This window comes from Sprattus sprattus, assembly GCF_963457725.1.
Source record: "Sprattus sprattus genome assembly, chromosome: 2".
In the NCBI taxonomy this organism is placed as follows: domain Eukaryota; kingdom Metazoa; phylum Chordata; class Actinopteri; order Clupeiformes; family Clupeidae; genus Sprattus; species Sprattus sprattus.
This window is the reverse complement of record NC_137921.1, coordinates 39,647,693-39,665,209: the sequence shown is the minus strand read 5'-3', so window position 1 is coordinate 39,665,209 and position 17,517 is coordinate 39,647,693.

The window sequence follows — 17,517 nt, the reverse complement described above, 5'->3', positions numbered from 1 at the left end:
AGCAAGAAGTCATCCCAACTGGGAGGAGCTGCAGTGGGAGGGATGCTGTTAGGCCTCCTCTTACTCCTGTGTGAGTACACTCACCACCTCATGCTGAGTGTGTGTCTGTGTGTGTGTGTGTGTGTGAGTGTGTGTCTGTGTGTGTGTGTGTTTGTGTGTGTGCGTGATTTATTATTCCCAAAAGTCTTTCATGACAACTATGCCTGCAAAACGTACTAACAAGCCTTAATTAATTTCTTCAATGTAGTGAAACAATGATTCTCTTACATGCCACTTTATAACACCAGTCCATGAGGACTCAACAGCCGTTAATGAAATTCCCTATAAGAAACATGCCAATTAATTCAGTTTGGCTGTTGTGAACCGTTTGACTATATGTTCTTATGTTTATGTGTGTTACAACCACTATAAAATTAAATGTGTGTTTGTGTTTGTGTTTGTGCGTGTGCGTGTGCGTGTGTGTGTGTGTGTGTGTGTGTGTGTGTGTGTGTGTGTGTGTGTGAACAACTAGTGGGCTCACTGATGGCTTTGTTCTGCTCCTGTGGAGGAGCCAGTGGGATTGCAGGAGGCTTCATTGACCTTCCCTTTGACGCCAAGACTCATCTCATTTCCTATCACACCGAGGGAAAGGGAGAGGACCGGGTAATTACACACCAATCACACACAAAAAGACTGACTGGAATTCATGATCGGTAGAGATGGCATTTCCACATTACTAAGTCTGCCGAAGCAGAATGGTGGCTAGCAGTTTAGTGTCAGGTCAAAACTGCATCAAAACTATCAAATAACCCAACTTGGTTTGTTGGTGTGTGTGTGTTTCCTGAGCAGGAGGTTCCTCTAATGAGTGTTCCGGTACTGATCTCCAAAGAAATTCCAGTTACTGCTTCCGCAAACATGGCTACCACCACCATGGTGAGCAGGCAGATGCAGGAGAATGCATTCGGAGGCTTTTATGACTATGATGAGCCAGAGATGGAGGAAATGGACTTCAGTGCCCATTGGGATTATACTTCAGATCTGCAGGAGATAAGAGAGGAGGATCAGCTCTCATTCATGGCACTACCAGACACATTTCTGGACCATTACTTCTCACAGGTGTGTTTGTATGAGTTTTTGCGTGTGTGTGTGTGTGTGTGTGTGTGTGTGTGTGTGTGTGTGTGTGTGTGTGTGTGTGTGTGTGTGTATGTGTGTGTGTGTGTGTGTGTGAGAGTGTGTGTGTGTGTGTGCGGTGAGGTTCGTGGCTGGTGAGGCACTGCCCTTTTCAGAGTCAGATTTACAAATAGATAAACCCAATAGAGTATCTAATATCGCCATTCAATTGGCAGCTTGCACATTGACTACTGGTTGTTTTTCATATCAGCATTCTTTACACGGGCTCTGCCTCCTCTGAACAGACGTCCCTGGTATGTGAATGTGCGCATGTGTCTGTGCATTTGTCTATAATGAGGGCTTCCTTTTTTTTTTTTACAGAAAGCAGAGCACACAGCAGTGACTTCTTGTCCGAGGGACAATCTGTTGGTGTATGAATACGAGGGACGGGTATCCCCCACTAACTCTGTGGGCTGCTGCAGCCTACTCGAATCTGAGGATGACCTCCAGTTTCTCAACGACTTGGGGCCAAAGTTCACCACCCTCGCCCAGATCTGTGGATACTCCAAAGTCACAAGCTCAAAAATGGACCAACAGATCACACCTCCCATGTCAGAAATGGACACCAGTGTCATCACGACAACCGATGTTAGAAAACAGACAAGGGAGTCCAGATCCTCAATCATCAGCAACCACGAGGCACCACCTGTGCGCATGGAGATGAGCGTCAGCTTTGTGGAGGAACACAACCCACCCCCACTTCCCAGGATGCAACTGTGCGAGACCATGGCCATGCCCACCCAGACTGTGTTGGTGCAACAGCAGCCCATGTACTACATGGTTGAGCCTCAGGTTCAGAGCACAGTGCTGCTGGCCGAGAGGCCCCCAGTGGGTCTGGGTCAGGGAGTGATCCTGGTGAACAGGAGCCAGGCAGCCACAAAGAGGGTGCTGCTGCAGGGGGGAGGTCTAGTGCAGGGAGGAGGTCTAGTGCAGGGAGTTCATGGTGCTGGGCTGGTTCAGTGGGGGGGTTTAGTGCAGGGGGGAAGTCTAGTGCAGGGAGGAGGTCTAGTGCTGCAGCAGGGCGGGCATCTTCAGGGGCCTCAGGGGATGCTAATACAAAATGGTCAACATGTGGTCCATCAAGGAGATGGGCTGGTACAGGGAGCGCAGATGGTAGTTATGCAGGGGGATCAGCACAGTCCTGGATCTCAGACCATGTTTCTGATGAACGGAGGACCGACACTTGGGCCCGGATCCCCTCTCACCAGCCAGCCTCTGCTTGCAGCCAACACCTGCAGCTCTCCAGTGCTGCTTGTGGACGGAGGCATGAGGCAGGAAAGGGAAATCCGGCTAGACACCAAGCAGCAAGGTTCTACTAAGGCTCAAAAGAGGCAGGTGACCAATGGGCAGGTTGTACATGGGTCTCAATTTTTTGTGGAAGCACAGACCTTGCCCAGAGGTCCTATTCTTCAGGGGGGTGGGCACATCCAAAGAGAACCATGGAGAGGGTCCAGTAGTGCTAGAGTGTGTGTGGGTGGCCCCATGACAGCTCCAAGGGTAAGGCTTGATCAGGGGCCAACTAGCACTGGGCAGATGTCCACAGGGTAGAAGGGTCTGCAGCATCAGCTTGAGGTTTTTCCCCAGGGGGAAGTACAGGGAGTTGGAGCAGAGTAAAGAGTGTGCTGCTAGGAGCTCATACCTGGGGTGAACACTCAGCAAGGAATAAAGAGAGCCACAAAACACTGACCAACGTCACAGCTGGGAAAGTGTGAATAAGAACCTCAAGGAATCTTCCACCGCAGCACCTAATTGAAGAAGCTCTTGCTGGTGATCTACATTAATCACCTCTTCCTAGGAACTGTAAATAGAGCCGCATTTAATATTTTCTGAGATCAGTTTAAAATATCATCCCTGATCCTATGTGATATGTATACAGTATGTGCTGTAGTGTAGATTGTATGTGTCATGATTCAGGACCTTCTGGCCTCTAGAGGCCGCCAACTAAAAAAGACTTGGCCTGTTGTGTTTGCACACGTGCACGTGATTACTTCCTGCTTCTATTTTCCCGCCATTGTCTTGTCACCTGCTGGTTGATTGGTCACATGACCAATTCGCTATGGTATTTATACCTGGCTGTTTATCTTCATTGTAGGTGGTAGTCCCACAAAAGACTTCATTACCCACAATTCCCTTATCATCTAAACTCTTTATCTGCATTTTCAATGAGACAGCAATTGGCTGAAAACAAGGTGGTAAAACCGTGACGTACTTTTGCCTTTAAAGTTTGTTGAAATGATACATTCTTCCTCTTTCTACGTTGGGATTTGCCAGGCTCACATCTCCTTCCACTCACCTCCAAGGGTGAAGAAACAACTTTCTTTTGTTCTCTCACAACGGAAAAGAACAGACTAAGCTCTCACCTCTCACCACGGCAAACAATTGCCTAAGATCTCTCGTTAGCTAAACACTGGACGCTAACGTAGTAGACCTAAGTTTAGCAAAGCAGCTAACAATAGACCTGCTAGCTAACTAACTGCAACGGGAACGAAACACAACAGAATTCACGATCCTGCAACATTCCGGGCGTAACTGCAGTGAAACAAAGACATCACAGCAAGGACAACTTTCCACCTACGGACTTTTTCATCTCTTCTCTGCCTCAGGAACATCGGATGCGCCAACACTTTTCCAAAGGACTGGTAACATCGACTGGGCAGCTAGCTATCGTAGCTTATTCACAACCTGGCTAAGCATAGGACTGTTTACATATGCCATTGTTCATGTATTGTATCTGTTTTGTTTACCGAACATAACTTATATACTTTCATTGTTAATTGGTAGTTGGCTTCGCCACACCATCTAAGGGAAATCGTTAGGATTGCTTATCAGACACACGAGTCTTGCATGCATCACTAACCATCTCTTTCTTCTAACATGGCATCTTAAATCACATACAATTACAAATACATTGGCCTTCATAAAGCCACACACGCGAAGCACATACTCAAACTTGCGCTGCATATATAGGCTCGTCCTCTTTCACACCACACATGTATGTTCACGAATGTGCACACACATGCACGCGGAACTACGTGGTCAGACAAAGGGACACACACACATACTTTCAGGCGCGCTCCTAACAGCGTAACACCGAGTTTACAAGCTTGCGCACACACACACTCCCTCTCCCTTACACATACATATACTTCTTCAATTAATTAGTTAGATACATTTAGCAAGATTACATATTGTGTGTTATTTCTTTATCATTGTGTAAATAAATACTTTGATTTATATACGCTGGTTTATTTAATGTTACACAAGAATGGACGTTGTCAACCTCTTCTATTCAGAACTCCAATGACCTTCAACCAAACTATTAATAAGGTAACTTTGTTTGTAGTTATTAATTGAATTATTAATCAGAGTTCCAAATTGATAGTACAATATAATGTATGAGACTGATATATTTAATGAGACTGATTTGTGGATTATCAACTTAATTGATCTGCCTTTGTGTTGAATGGTTGATCCCTGTCCAATCGGGTAAGATTACCAACATATTGTTGCTGTTGCAAGGACAGCACCAGTGTGTCTTGGTGGCCCTCGTGGGGACAATATCATAATTCATACGCAATTGATTGATTAAAAGATACCTACATAATCTGGTACTCCCATATGAGAATGGTACCAATTTCACCTACATAATATGGTGCAGCCCGTATGAGGATAGTACTGTTGGCAATCATTCATTATTTGTGTAATATTAATGACCGCTTAATTTCAGGCCAAATTCAGAATTTGATATTTTAGTGTAAGACTAGGCAAACAGTCGTAACACTCACCGCCACTAGTCAGTCATAGGACTAAGCACTACACTGCAAAAATGCTTTTCTAACCTAGTGTTATTACTCTTATATTGAGATGAAAACATCTAGTTGGTCTTGTTTCTAGCTAAATTGAACTTACCTAGTGCTCTTTGGTAAGGTTATTTTTGCCTATTTCAAGCAAATATTACTTATTTTAAGAAATCTTAACAAGCAAATTTGGCTGCCAGTGCGTTAAGCAAATTTGGCTTTATACAAGCAAATTTGGCTGCCAGTGCGTTAAGCAAATTTGGCTTGTTAAGATTTCTTAAAATAAGTAATATTTGCTTGAAATAGGCAAAAATAACCTTACCAAAGAGCACTAGGTAAGTACAATTTAGCTAGAAACAAGACCAACTAGATTTTTTCATCTCAATATAAGAGTAATAACACTAGGTTAGAAAAGCATTTTTGCAGTGTAGCTGTACTTACAAATAAGTGCAAAGCTTTATATATCAAATTGAGCTTACAAGCTATTTGATATTTTATTAGTGAATTATCACCTTTTCCAAACCTTGGAAATCTTAGAACTTGCTATTGCTGCTAGCCATTCAGGTTGAACCTACTCTGTAGGAATTGTGAATTTCTGTCCAGCATTTGAATACCACGTATTCAATGCAACATTGTCAAGTTGTCAACTGTAACTGTGCTTAATCAAACTGTGTCCCTTATTTTTTTATTAATTCACAGCGTGCCACCGGCCCTGTGAATGAGAGCTTGTACCTGACTGTTACTGCCATGCATTCCAGCCAGTGAAAGGAATAGAGACTGAGAGAGAGCCACAGCGAGCTACCGGCCCTGTGAAACACTGAAACACTGTACCTAGCTGTTACCACCACGTGTTCCAGCTTGAATTTAGGTAACTGTGACTGACCCTGACTGTAACTGCCCTGCACCTCAGTTAGTATGCCCAAACTTTTATGCCCACTAGACCCACTAGATGGTGCTGCAGCTACACCTCATTCACAGGAAGCTACTCCTCATAGCGTAGGTAACTACACTTCTAGGTTAGGCTAGTGTACTGCCCAAGTTACACTACAAGGTGCCTGCCACTGCAACAACATAGCCAAGCGCCTAAGTCATTTAATAACCTACCCTATTTTACCCTACTTTAGCTTACCCCTCTAGCTAAACATAACAATGGATAACCCCTGTGTAGATCAGTTTATCTCTTCCGTTGCACAAAGCTTGAAACCCGGCTACCCTGAACTCATTAACAGTTTGAGTTTCAGTGAATGCAGGAAGGAGATAGACTCTCTACTAGGGCCCGACCGATATGTTTTTTTCAGGGCCGATACCGATATTTATGAAAATGGGACGCCGATAACCGATATGTGCAACCGATAAATAGAAAAAAAAAATTCTCAAATAAATTAAAAATGGCACACACTCGACTCGAACTTCCATTAAGTGTTTTTAATAGTAAACAGCAGCATTTTGTAAAAAAAAAAAGCCGAACTTAACTTAGAATAACTTAACATAGAATAAAACTGGGAATAAATCAATAAATAAATAATCATCAATAAAAAATAAAATCACTCCCTGCTATGAGAAATGAGTAAAACATCACTGTAGAACTACTTTGCAATGAACCATAGGCTGGTTTAATGCCCAAGCCTAATATTGCCAATTAAGTAAGAGAACATTATAGTGCAGGAAGCACAGCTGCTCGGCATGTTGCCCAGTGAGGCTTCTCCTGTTCTTCGAGTAGATCAGAGAGATCTCACTGAAGACTCTCTCACTGGGAACTAAAATGCAAACTACAGCACGCATAACCACCTCCTGATTCAAGAGATTATTTTACGTCTAGTGGCTGTGCTGGGCTGCTTGTCTGCCTCTGGGTGGCGAGGTGAAACGAAAGCATTTAGGTATAATGTTTTCACGTTACAAATAAAGGCGAATTACAAAGAAGTATTTGGATCATTGTACCTAGCGCACATCAAACTCCCTACCGATCGGCCAAATGCCAGCACTTTGAGATCACACCAGGAGTGATTAAATGGTCAAAGGGCCTGGGAACGCACAATAAAGAAACTAATAGACTGAATGTACAATGTGCCTTAAGGGCCTGAGTCGGTAGTGTAGTCTTCATGAAGTTGTTTACCTAACACCAAGTTAGTTAGCGCAAGCCGAAATTAGCTACCAGAGATACTGTCGTATCTCTGTAACTACTTGCTGCTAGCTACTGCTAGCCTGTCTGTCTACCCGTAACAAGATGTTACACCAGTTTGAAACGCAGCGACTGGCCAAAACTTAATTCTATTTAACTTAATTTGAGGGACATTGCGACCAATCACCGTTGGTTCTACCGTGCTGGGTAACTTGTTAGGGAGCAAGGCTCTCACCAGAGCCGTAGATGGGAATGTATATAAGGCTCTGGCTGCAGATACTCGACCCTCTATGCTGGCTCTTACTCAGGCAGGCTATCAAGTAGCTAGCAGGCTCTAAATGGTTCGTCTCGGGAACAAACACAAACACGTTTTATTTGGTCGTCATTGACCATGGCTTTCAGTCCACCTTTCGTGTAGAACTACAGACACGTTCACGTTTCCATGTGGGGTTTTAACAATTACTGTAGTAGGACTATACACCATGTTGAGACTGCTCTATGGACAACCTTTTCAGTGAGGAGTATTCGCTGTCATTCTGGTTGTCCTTGCGTGAGCTAAGGTTTGTGTCGTTATTACACAGATCAAATGGATCGGTTTCACAAATTAATAAAGACCTTGTGGTGCCGTGCTTCTGCAACGTTGGTGTGTTTTTGTGACATATTGCAGGGGATATTGCTTCGTATATGCTTACCTCGAAGGAAATGTGTTTTCTCTGCTTCAAATAGTAGTAGCAGCACCGTCCTTAGCCCCACTTGGCCGCCTAGAAACGGCTCACGAGTCACAGGGAGCGTGAAGGCACCCCGCCCCCGCCCCAAAACCGCTTGCAGCCTTGCGTGTTGATTGGTTGTATTCCGTGTACCAAACAAATCAGATGCTGTGACGGGCGGGGCAACTTGGAAAGGCTCATGAATTCCAAGTGGCAAGAGCGGAAGGCGCGTTCAGAACGGCTGCCAAATTGGTTGTGAAAATTATATGAACTTATCGGTGGGAATTTATGGAAAGTATGGCCGATACCGATATCCCCAAAATGTTAAATATCGGCCCGATATATCGGTGCGGCCGATAATCGGTCGGGCCCTACTCTCTACTAAACAACAGGTATGGTGCGCAGACTGCATCCAAAGACCTATTGTTAATGTGCTTGCTCCTGAACTTTCACAGGCAAACCAGCCTTGCCTTTCAGAGCAATGCAGCATTAGAAGCGCAGAATGCTAGTCTCCTCCAAGAGGTACAGACAGCTAACAAGAAAGCTATGCGCTACCTAGGAGACCTACACTCAACAGAGTTAGAACTCTGTTCACACAAGGAGGAGCTACTGAAGGTTAGGTCAGAACACCCTGCCCCACCACAGTCGTTCAGCCGATGTGAGTCTGGTTACTCTGATTCACACTCCTCCCTTGGCGAAAGGTCTACCCCTCCTTCATTCAGATGGGAACACTTCCCAACTGACCATCAGTCCTTGGGAATGAAGTCAGCTCCTCAACCTCCACTGAGAGACCGAGTCAACAGCCTGACTTCCCATTTGCCCCTAACAGATACAGAAGAAACAGGTAGTTTATTTCCCAGTAGATATACTGCCCATTCTTCTTATCAGCCTCTGTTAAATAACACCTTCTTCCGTGCCCTTCCCTCCGAATACAGGACTAGGTCATGTCCAGACTGTTCAGCCTCCTCTCCATACAGCCACGAGAGTGAGTACCGCTGTCCAGCATCTGCCTCTCACCCAGAGAGAAGCAAATTAGAATGTGATAGACATGTCCGTTCCCATGCTAGATTAGTCTCGCCTTCTTCAGAAAAGATTCTACAGAGTCCCCGTCTAGAAGTGCTTGAGCTCATAGCTAAGGACATTAAAATGTTTGACCCAGACCACCGTGATCAAGACATTGACGATTACTTTAGGGAACTAGACATTAACATGACTGACCTACCCAATGCAAACCAAAGGGAGAAAATTAAACTCATGTGGAAAACCAGCTCTAAAGCAGTCCACAAGTTTATTCAGGCACAACCTCCCCGTATCAGAAATGATTACGCCGAGCTCTGTCATGCTTTAAAAGAAGAATACTCTTCTCCTGCTGACGAGATCACATCATTGGTTGCTGCCTCCCAAGTAAAACACACCCGTCGAGAACACCCTAGGGATTTTTATAAACGTTTGAGACATGCATACTTCCAGGGCAAGAATGCACCAGGCAACCTGCACCCATGTGTGCGCACTCACGTTTCCCTCATGACGCATGAAGGTAACCCCTCAATGAATGAGATCAGGAAGATGACACAGATGGCTTGGGAAACTGTTGTCAATTCCAAAGAAAGGGGAAAAACAACTGCGTCTACCTGCTCAGGTACCAAAGCGTCTCCCAAAGTCACAGCCTCACAAGTTCACCCTCACAACAGACCAAAGGGGGGTGACAAACCACATAGGGACACTGAGCGTAACCTTCATGTCCGTCATCAGCGTTGTAATGGAAATACATCCCCTAGAAGCAGTAGAAGGCCATATTCCGAAATCATGACCTGCCCCTAGATTCGTCGGATGATGACAACCATGACACTGACCGACTCTCAGACCATGGCCGCATGGCTACCCCGAGCGTTACAGCCCTGAGCCACGAGTCAGGAGACACTCCAAGCGCATGAACTCCAGAGTTCGCCACTAACTGTCTGTTCAGCCAAACATCACAAGCCACCCTGCACTGACAGTAAGACAAATGCTTGCTCAGGGATCTCACTTTTCTTGTGGTTGTATAGGCCAAACTTGGATTTGTTAGCAGCAGCAGCAACTTCCATGATTCTGAACTAGTTTCATTAAAACTACTGCAGTAGCACACTAGCTTCATACATCGCAGACAAAGCTAGTCATGCACATGTCCACATCATACACAAGTTTAGGACATTACCATACTGCAACACAAAACCTTGATACAGCCATTTGAGCTTTAAGATTTTGATAACATGATGGCACCCTTCCGCAGCAGAACATGCCTGAAGGACAAAAACAGCAAAGGCTGCCAAGACTAGTCAGTCACTATTCATCTACTAGTCAGTTTTGTCATCCAATCTATTGAGTGATTCAACAAACACTCTCTTGGATTCTCCAGAAATCGTTTTATCATTGTATCAGGTGCCACTATCTCTGCATCTCAGCCTAAGAAGTTGACATCACTAATATTTCCTATTCTCACTAACCCTGATGAGTAGACGACCCACTGGACTATTTGTTGTATGCTATGTCATTGTCATTATTGTTTATTTTGATTTCGTCTTTGTAACTTGATGATTTTGTACCTGCTTAGCCAGGATAGATAGTATCAACAAATGCCCAGTACTGATGTTACAACTTTGACTGTCTCACCAATGAACTCTTTCCACACATGGACTATGCACAGTTGTGCTCACTGGATCACACATCCGGTGCAATCAAGTGACAACAGGGGGGATGTAGGTGGTAGTCCCACAAAAGACTTCATTACCCACAATTCCCTTATCACCTAAACTCTTTATCTGCATTTTCAATGAGACAGCAATTGGCTGAAAACAAGGTGGTAAAACCGTGACGTACTTTTGCCTTTAAAGTTTGTTGAAATGATACATTGTTCCTCTTTCTACGCTGGCGTTTGCCAGGCTCACATCTCCTTCCACTCACCTCCAAGGGTGAAGAAACAACTTTCTTTTGTTCTCTCACAACGGAAGAGAACAGACTAAGCTCTCACCTCTCACCACGGCAAACAATTGCCTAAGATCTCTCGTTAGCTAAACACTTGCCGCTAACGTAGTAGACCTACGTTTAGCAAAGCAGCTAACAGTAGACCTGCTAGCTAACTAACTGCAACGGGAACGAAACACAACAGAATTCACGATCCTGCAACATTCCGTCGTAACTGCAGTGAAACAAAGACATCACAGCAAGGACAACTTTCCACCTACAGACTTTTCCATCTCTTCTCTGCCTCAGGAACCACACTTTTCCAAAGGACTGGTAACATCGACTGGGAAGCTAGCTATCGTAGCTTATTCACAACCTGGCTAAGCATAGGACTGTTTACATATGCCTCATGAAGTATGAGAATGGTACCATTTTTACCTACATCATCGTCGCTGTGGTGTTTTGTTTTTTGGTGTTGTGATTTCTGTTGTTAATTGTCGTCTCCTAGTTTTCTAGCCTCAGTGTCCTAGTATCTTTGCAAGTATTTGGTCATTTCATAGTCCCTTGTTTAGTTAAGCCTATGTATAAATGTATGTATCGTTGTTTTTTTCCTTCCTTGTCTTTTTTCTTGTTTTTGATATATTCTTTTTAGCGTTTGAACAATTTGTTTGGATTACTTGTTGTAGATATTAAATATATCTGGGAGGTATTAAAGAATATATTTTTTTCACACGACTGGGTCCTACTACTTGCTCAGTGAGTTTGTCACTGAACCAGGAATCCGTTTCCGGACTCCGACCCTGACATTATGTGGCAATTCATGCGCTCATGTCAAACATTGGCTCTTGTAACAAATTGTAAACAAAGGCTGAACATGTCAATTTTGTTCAGGGCTTCTTCAGTTTTGATTATTATAATAACTCTCCAAGGGTTGCATAATTGTGTAGTGAAGTGCAATATTGAAATGCAATAAAAATGATACATTTTGACAATTAGATAGTAATTTGCATATAGGTTTCCTGGTATTCCTCTATGTGCCCAAACCCCACCCACATCTCAATAGTTTGTCTTTGCTTGAAGTGGGACGCCACAATTATCAAGCTTGTTTAGATTGAAGCATTTACAGTGAGAACACTGACACAAGCTCACACCATGGGCAAGCAAAAATAGCTCTACTTTGTACAGTGTCCTAGACAAGATTGGATGTAAATGTAAAGGGTAGATTGATATTAGAATAAGGTCTGACAAACTTAAATGAACTCATGTCATCTGTGGGATGCCAGTAGCTTTTAAACCCTTCTGTCTAAACCTCTAAAATGAATTGTGTCTTATGTTCTTTATTTGTACAATTGTAAGATCCAATAATGTGGTAGATGAAATTATTAGAAATTAAATGAGTAACAGATACAAGAATGGTAGGGAGTCTGCAATTAGGCTAGTAGAGCAAAATAAGGGATAGACTGTGGGATGCCAAGATGGGGATCTTCCCAAATAGTGAGCCAGCATCGACGTATAAAAACTGTGTTAATAAGTAATTTATAAGGGCTTATTAATGACTTACAAAGGGTTTACAACCTAATTAATAACCTATTTATAAACCATTTATAATGGAGTCGTATTGTAAAGTGGTACCGATTAAATGACAGCCTAAGAGGTGAACAATGCTTAATCAATTCTTGGGGAAAGTTTTGCCAGCCCATTTTACTGACCAAACTCCAATCAGGGTATAGAATGCATGCATGTGACCGCATGGGTTATGTGATTACCGTAAATCCTCAAATAAAGGCCGGGATTCAATTAGAAGCCGTGCTTCAGATAGTAGCCGGGGTCGTGGTCCATACGGACAAATAAAGGCCGGGCCCCGAATACAAGCCGGGGGTAAAATAAAGTAGCCTATATTACTGTAGCCTACCAGCATCAGTCCGTCTGCTCAAGTTAGACACCACAATTTAATTGAATGCATTTCACAAATACATGTTCTCCTCGTGTTTAATATTATATTATATAATATTGTTGGCTAATTTCAGGGGCTGTTTGCAATAAAAAAAGAAATTTCCCCACGTGGGACTACTAGGCGAAGTTGTTATTGTTTAGCCTAAATGCACGCATCGTATAGCCTACTGTTTATCTGTAACGTTTTAGTTGGCTAGGTTACTTTTCCCAGAAGGGATCATAAAGCAGTAGAAGACTTACGTAACTTTGATATTAAATTCAAAGAGATGGTGTATGCTGATTGCTGCTTTTTCTCCCGAATGTTCTTCAGCAAAGAAGTTTTACATTGACCCGAGACGAATGCGAAAGGCTACGACTAGCAAGTTAGGCTGGATATCAAACCAGCTTGTTGAATAATTTTTTTCAGTCCGCAATAAGCATAATAGAGTGTTTAAAATGATTAGAATCAAGGCTTTGGAAATCTTTTCCTCCGTGACTGACAGTGGAGACCATAACTCGATGTTTATTTTTACGTTGACACCGCACATAAAGCGCTACGCGATGTGCAGGAAGTGTTGATCGCATATGCAATGAATTATATTAGCCTACTGCAATTATGCCCATTATTTAAATAATAAAATTCTATAACAGAAGATACGTAAGAAATAAAGGCCTGCCCCTAATACAAGCCTGCCCCAAATAAAGGCCGGTGCGCTGTGCAGCCTAAGTAAATACAAGCCCCGGCCACAATTTGAGGATTTACGGTATATACCATGACAAAAGGACTTTGTGGTGGCACTGACATGCATTGATGTAATTATTTACTTTTGAGACATCTACTGTCATCATATCACTTCAAATAGGCTTTCGCAGGCGATCCATTGTGTGGTTATGTTTGTGTTGAGAAATGAACCTACTGTTTTGAAATGTACCAAAGCATCTGATAAAACTGTTATGTTTAATGTTAAAAATTACAATTATTGTAATGAGAATGCATTCACACATTGAACAAAAACACATAAGACGCGTGTGTCGGTAGATGAAGGGTGGTAACCAGATGATCCACGTGAACCAAAAAAAACCTGAACCAAGATGTATCAGATGTGTTCACCAAGAAGTCCAGGCATGTCAGTTACACAATCATGCAAGCATGACCTGAGGCTTCAATGTTGACTCAGTCTGACAGATAAACTCATTACATCTGACTGATAAATTGTCTGATAAAACTGTCTAAAGCTTCACAGGACTTCATTACGGGATGTGGACTACCATGGTTAGGGGAGGAGCCAAAGGAGTAGCACAAAGAGAGAGTCAAGAGGAGGGAGTTAAACAGGCACCAAGACAGAGGGATAGATTTGGGAGCTTTAACAGTATTGTGCTTCAGAGGACTTAGTGCTCAGGAGATAAACTGACAGAGGACAGAGCAGCAGAAAGTGAAACAGCTCTTTGAAGAAAGGAAGAAAAATTACTCAAATGACCATGTGATGCTCATGTATAATTACATAATTAATAATAATACATGATTATATAAAGGAAAAGAGGAACAGAGAGAGAGAGAGAGCACTGGTCTGAAAACAGAAACCTCCCCCATCTGCCACTGGTCTAGCCTTTGTGCTGGGTACATTGGGATGGCCTTCAGGAGTCTGCTCTTACTGACTGGACTGGCTCTTGTGGTGAGTAGCTGTAGGTTCTCTATATATATATTGAGTTCTCTCATGTCAGGACAATAATTATAGCATACTTGTCATTAAAAGACATTAATGTAATTAATCTAATCTCTGATCTAGTTTGATTGTTCTCCAGAATTTAATCACAAATATGTGGCTCTGGTTAAAGATTAAAGGACAGCTGTTGGTAGCTGGAAGGTTCTGAGTGGTGAATGCTGAGCAGGGACTGATGGTTTTCAGGGTGTGACTGGGAAGCAGCCTAGTCGTAAAGATTATGGTTCGTAGGTGTAATGGTTACTCACACAAGCTTGCCTGAATCACTTCAGATGAAGAGCTGGCTTGCAGGACAAGTTAAGAAGCTGCCATAACAATGAGTGATTTAAGCAATATAGTATGAGTGCGAGTGGGGTAGGTAAGGGATATTCCCACATGTGGTGTTCGGCCGTAGCCACCGAGGTCGGAGGCCGAGTGGTGTAGGCAACAACACCCGTGGGAATATCCCTTACCTACCCCACTCGCACGAGTACTATATTACTTTTATAAAACAATTATATGGTCAACCAATTAACATTTCAACACAAAGTTATTGATTAAAAAATGTTTATTTCGCCATTGTTTCTCCGCAACAAAAAATAGTTCCATTGTCAACGTCTTAGTCTGGAATTATACGATTTTTGAATAAACGGTTATCATCAATGCGCTATAGAATGTTTCATCGGGGAGTGATTTATTATTAGCTGTGAAAAGTCTGAGTTGGGTTGTTCTGGGATAATCCAACGCATGGAACGTCTCTCGTCCAATCAGAAACCGCTAAATTACGCGATAGAACCCAATTGTTTTATAATTATGATTATTGTTAGATTTATGTATATTGTATAAGCTTTCGGATCATGACACTTTCCAAGGAACCTGAATCAAGATTACAGCATGATTGTGCTGGTCTTTAACATAGGTGTGGGCCAGATGGCAATGACTGACTAATCAGAAAAGCTAGTGTTAAGTCTATCAGATGGAATGTTCTTATGCAAATATTATCTTTATACAGGCTTGAGGGGTCAGAGAAGCTTGAGGTCTTCTCGTTCTGAAGTCTTAACGGTTCCAAAGGCCAGGACAAAGAGACATATAGAGGCAGCTTTTAGTTTCTATGCTCCTAGCCTTTGGAATGCTCTGCCAGAAGACCTAAGAATGGCTGAAATGGCAGAAACCTTTAAACATGCACTTAAGACATACCTCTTTAATCTCGCCTATCATTCTCTGTAATATTTATCTGTTCTCAGTGGTCTGTGGTGGGTCTGCTGTATATGTGTGCGTGCTTTGTATTATGTTTGCACTTACATGATGTGGTTTTTTCATCCCTCTGGAAAATCTGTGTCTCATACACAGATTCCCTTCCCCCGCAACACACACACATTTCCTTCGAGGGGGTATAAATAAAGTTTGATTTGAAAGAACTTTTGGAGAATTCGCAACCTTCAGACCCGATAAGGGGTGTTTATTGTTTTAATATTTGCATTGTTACTATTGTTTTCGTGATGAGTTTGAGCCTATTTTAATCACAGAGGTGTGTCTAGGGTGTGTTAGGTTATGTTTGTAGCTGTGTAGGGGTGCTGTGGTCTACACCTACACGGCTACATTGAACTCAATTTAAAACCGTAGGCAATAATTTATTTTCTCTTATTTTTCATTGCCTTGAAGTCTGCAGATGTGAAATCAAGTGTTCATCATTTACGTGTTCATGTGCAGCTTGCAATATGCATGCACGCTTTCTCTTACAGGAAATTGCAATACAGTATAAATTTCACCGTCCTGCTTGACATGGCTACAATGTGGGTAACTTCACCAGTATCGTCTAATCGAGTACAGCTTGCTACACCCACAAAATGGGTCCTTTTGGGGTTTAAGAGCCATCTATTGGCTATTCCGTTGGCTATTTTGCTCAAATGTGCTTCTTACAGATATCTTATGTGCTTTGTATAAATCTTTTTGCTGGACATTTTTCCTTTTCCTTAAAAGACAGTCTTTACAGTGATAGCATTTTGCAGGGAGAAAAATAATGATACATTGATTGCATTAGCTAGTACTATATTATACTGGTCTAACCTAACGCTAGACAGTACATGCCGCTATAGTCAATTTCTAAGTGATTTCTATTTGGCATTGGATTCATTGTTTTCATTGGATTCATTGTTTTTCTCAGACATTGTTTTTCTCAGACAGTGAAGATGCCCAAGGTATGTTTATTTTGGAAAGGCAGAATCTGATTCAGACATGAGATAATGATCCATATCCAGTTTACCTGCTTAGCTGAAACAATACACCTTTATGGCCCTTTGTTGACAGTAGACACTTTCAATTTCCCCTCAGGGATTCATACCGGTGGTTGGATTTGCTTTGGCAACTTCTTGTGGTCGGGTGGTTAGAAGTTGCTTTCATACAGACCTAATTCTGTGGTATGACTCATGTATAGAGCATCTTTTTACTCCCTAGTGGAAAAGAAGTGCACCTGCATTTATAGAGAGACATTCCATTTCTCATTTGTATCTTGATTTCTTTCTTCCTTCTATGCACATAACACAAAACGTGTTCCTTGCACAGACTAAGCTCTGAAGACAAAGTCAAGGTTTAAGGGCCTGCCCTTTCAACATAGCCTAAAGTGAGGCCATTAGTACAAAATGACACAAAAAGACTGGTCCACCACTACTACTACTACTGCTACTATAGTCTAAACAACACATACTAACCGGTGGAGGGCTCTCCTCCTCTATCCTTTTCCTGAAACCCTGAAGCACTGGAAATGCACCACGCCTCTGCGGTGTAATGCCTTGTGAGATGAGGGCAGACAGACTGGGCCTGGGGTGCTTGTCTTGTCACTCAGAGCAGGTCATGAGCCAGAGACAGCTATCCTCAATCCTGTATATTCATACACTGAGAGCCTCATGATTTGCAGTATGGGCAGAAAACTACAGCTCAAATGCTATGTGCCCTGCTATTCTGCCCTCTCTTTGTCAACATCCTGTGTTTTCTGTTGGCTTGACGTTTTAACTGTATGCTGCATGGGAGTACATTTTTGTTGATATTGTTGCTTATATACATATGTGTGTGTGTGTGTGTGTGTGTGTGTGTGTGTGTTTGTGTTTGTGTGTGTGCAGGCCTTGTCTGGGGGAGCAAGACAGAGACAACACTCTCAACAGAAAAGACAGAAGAGA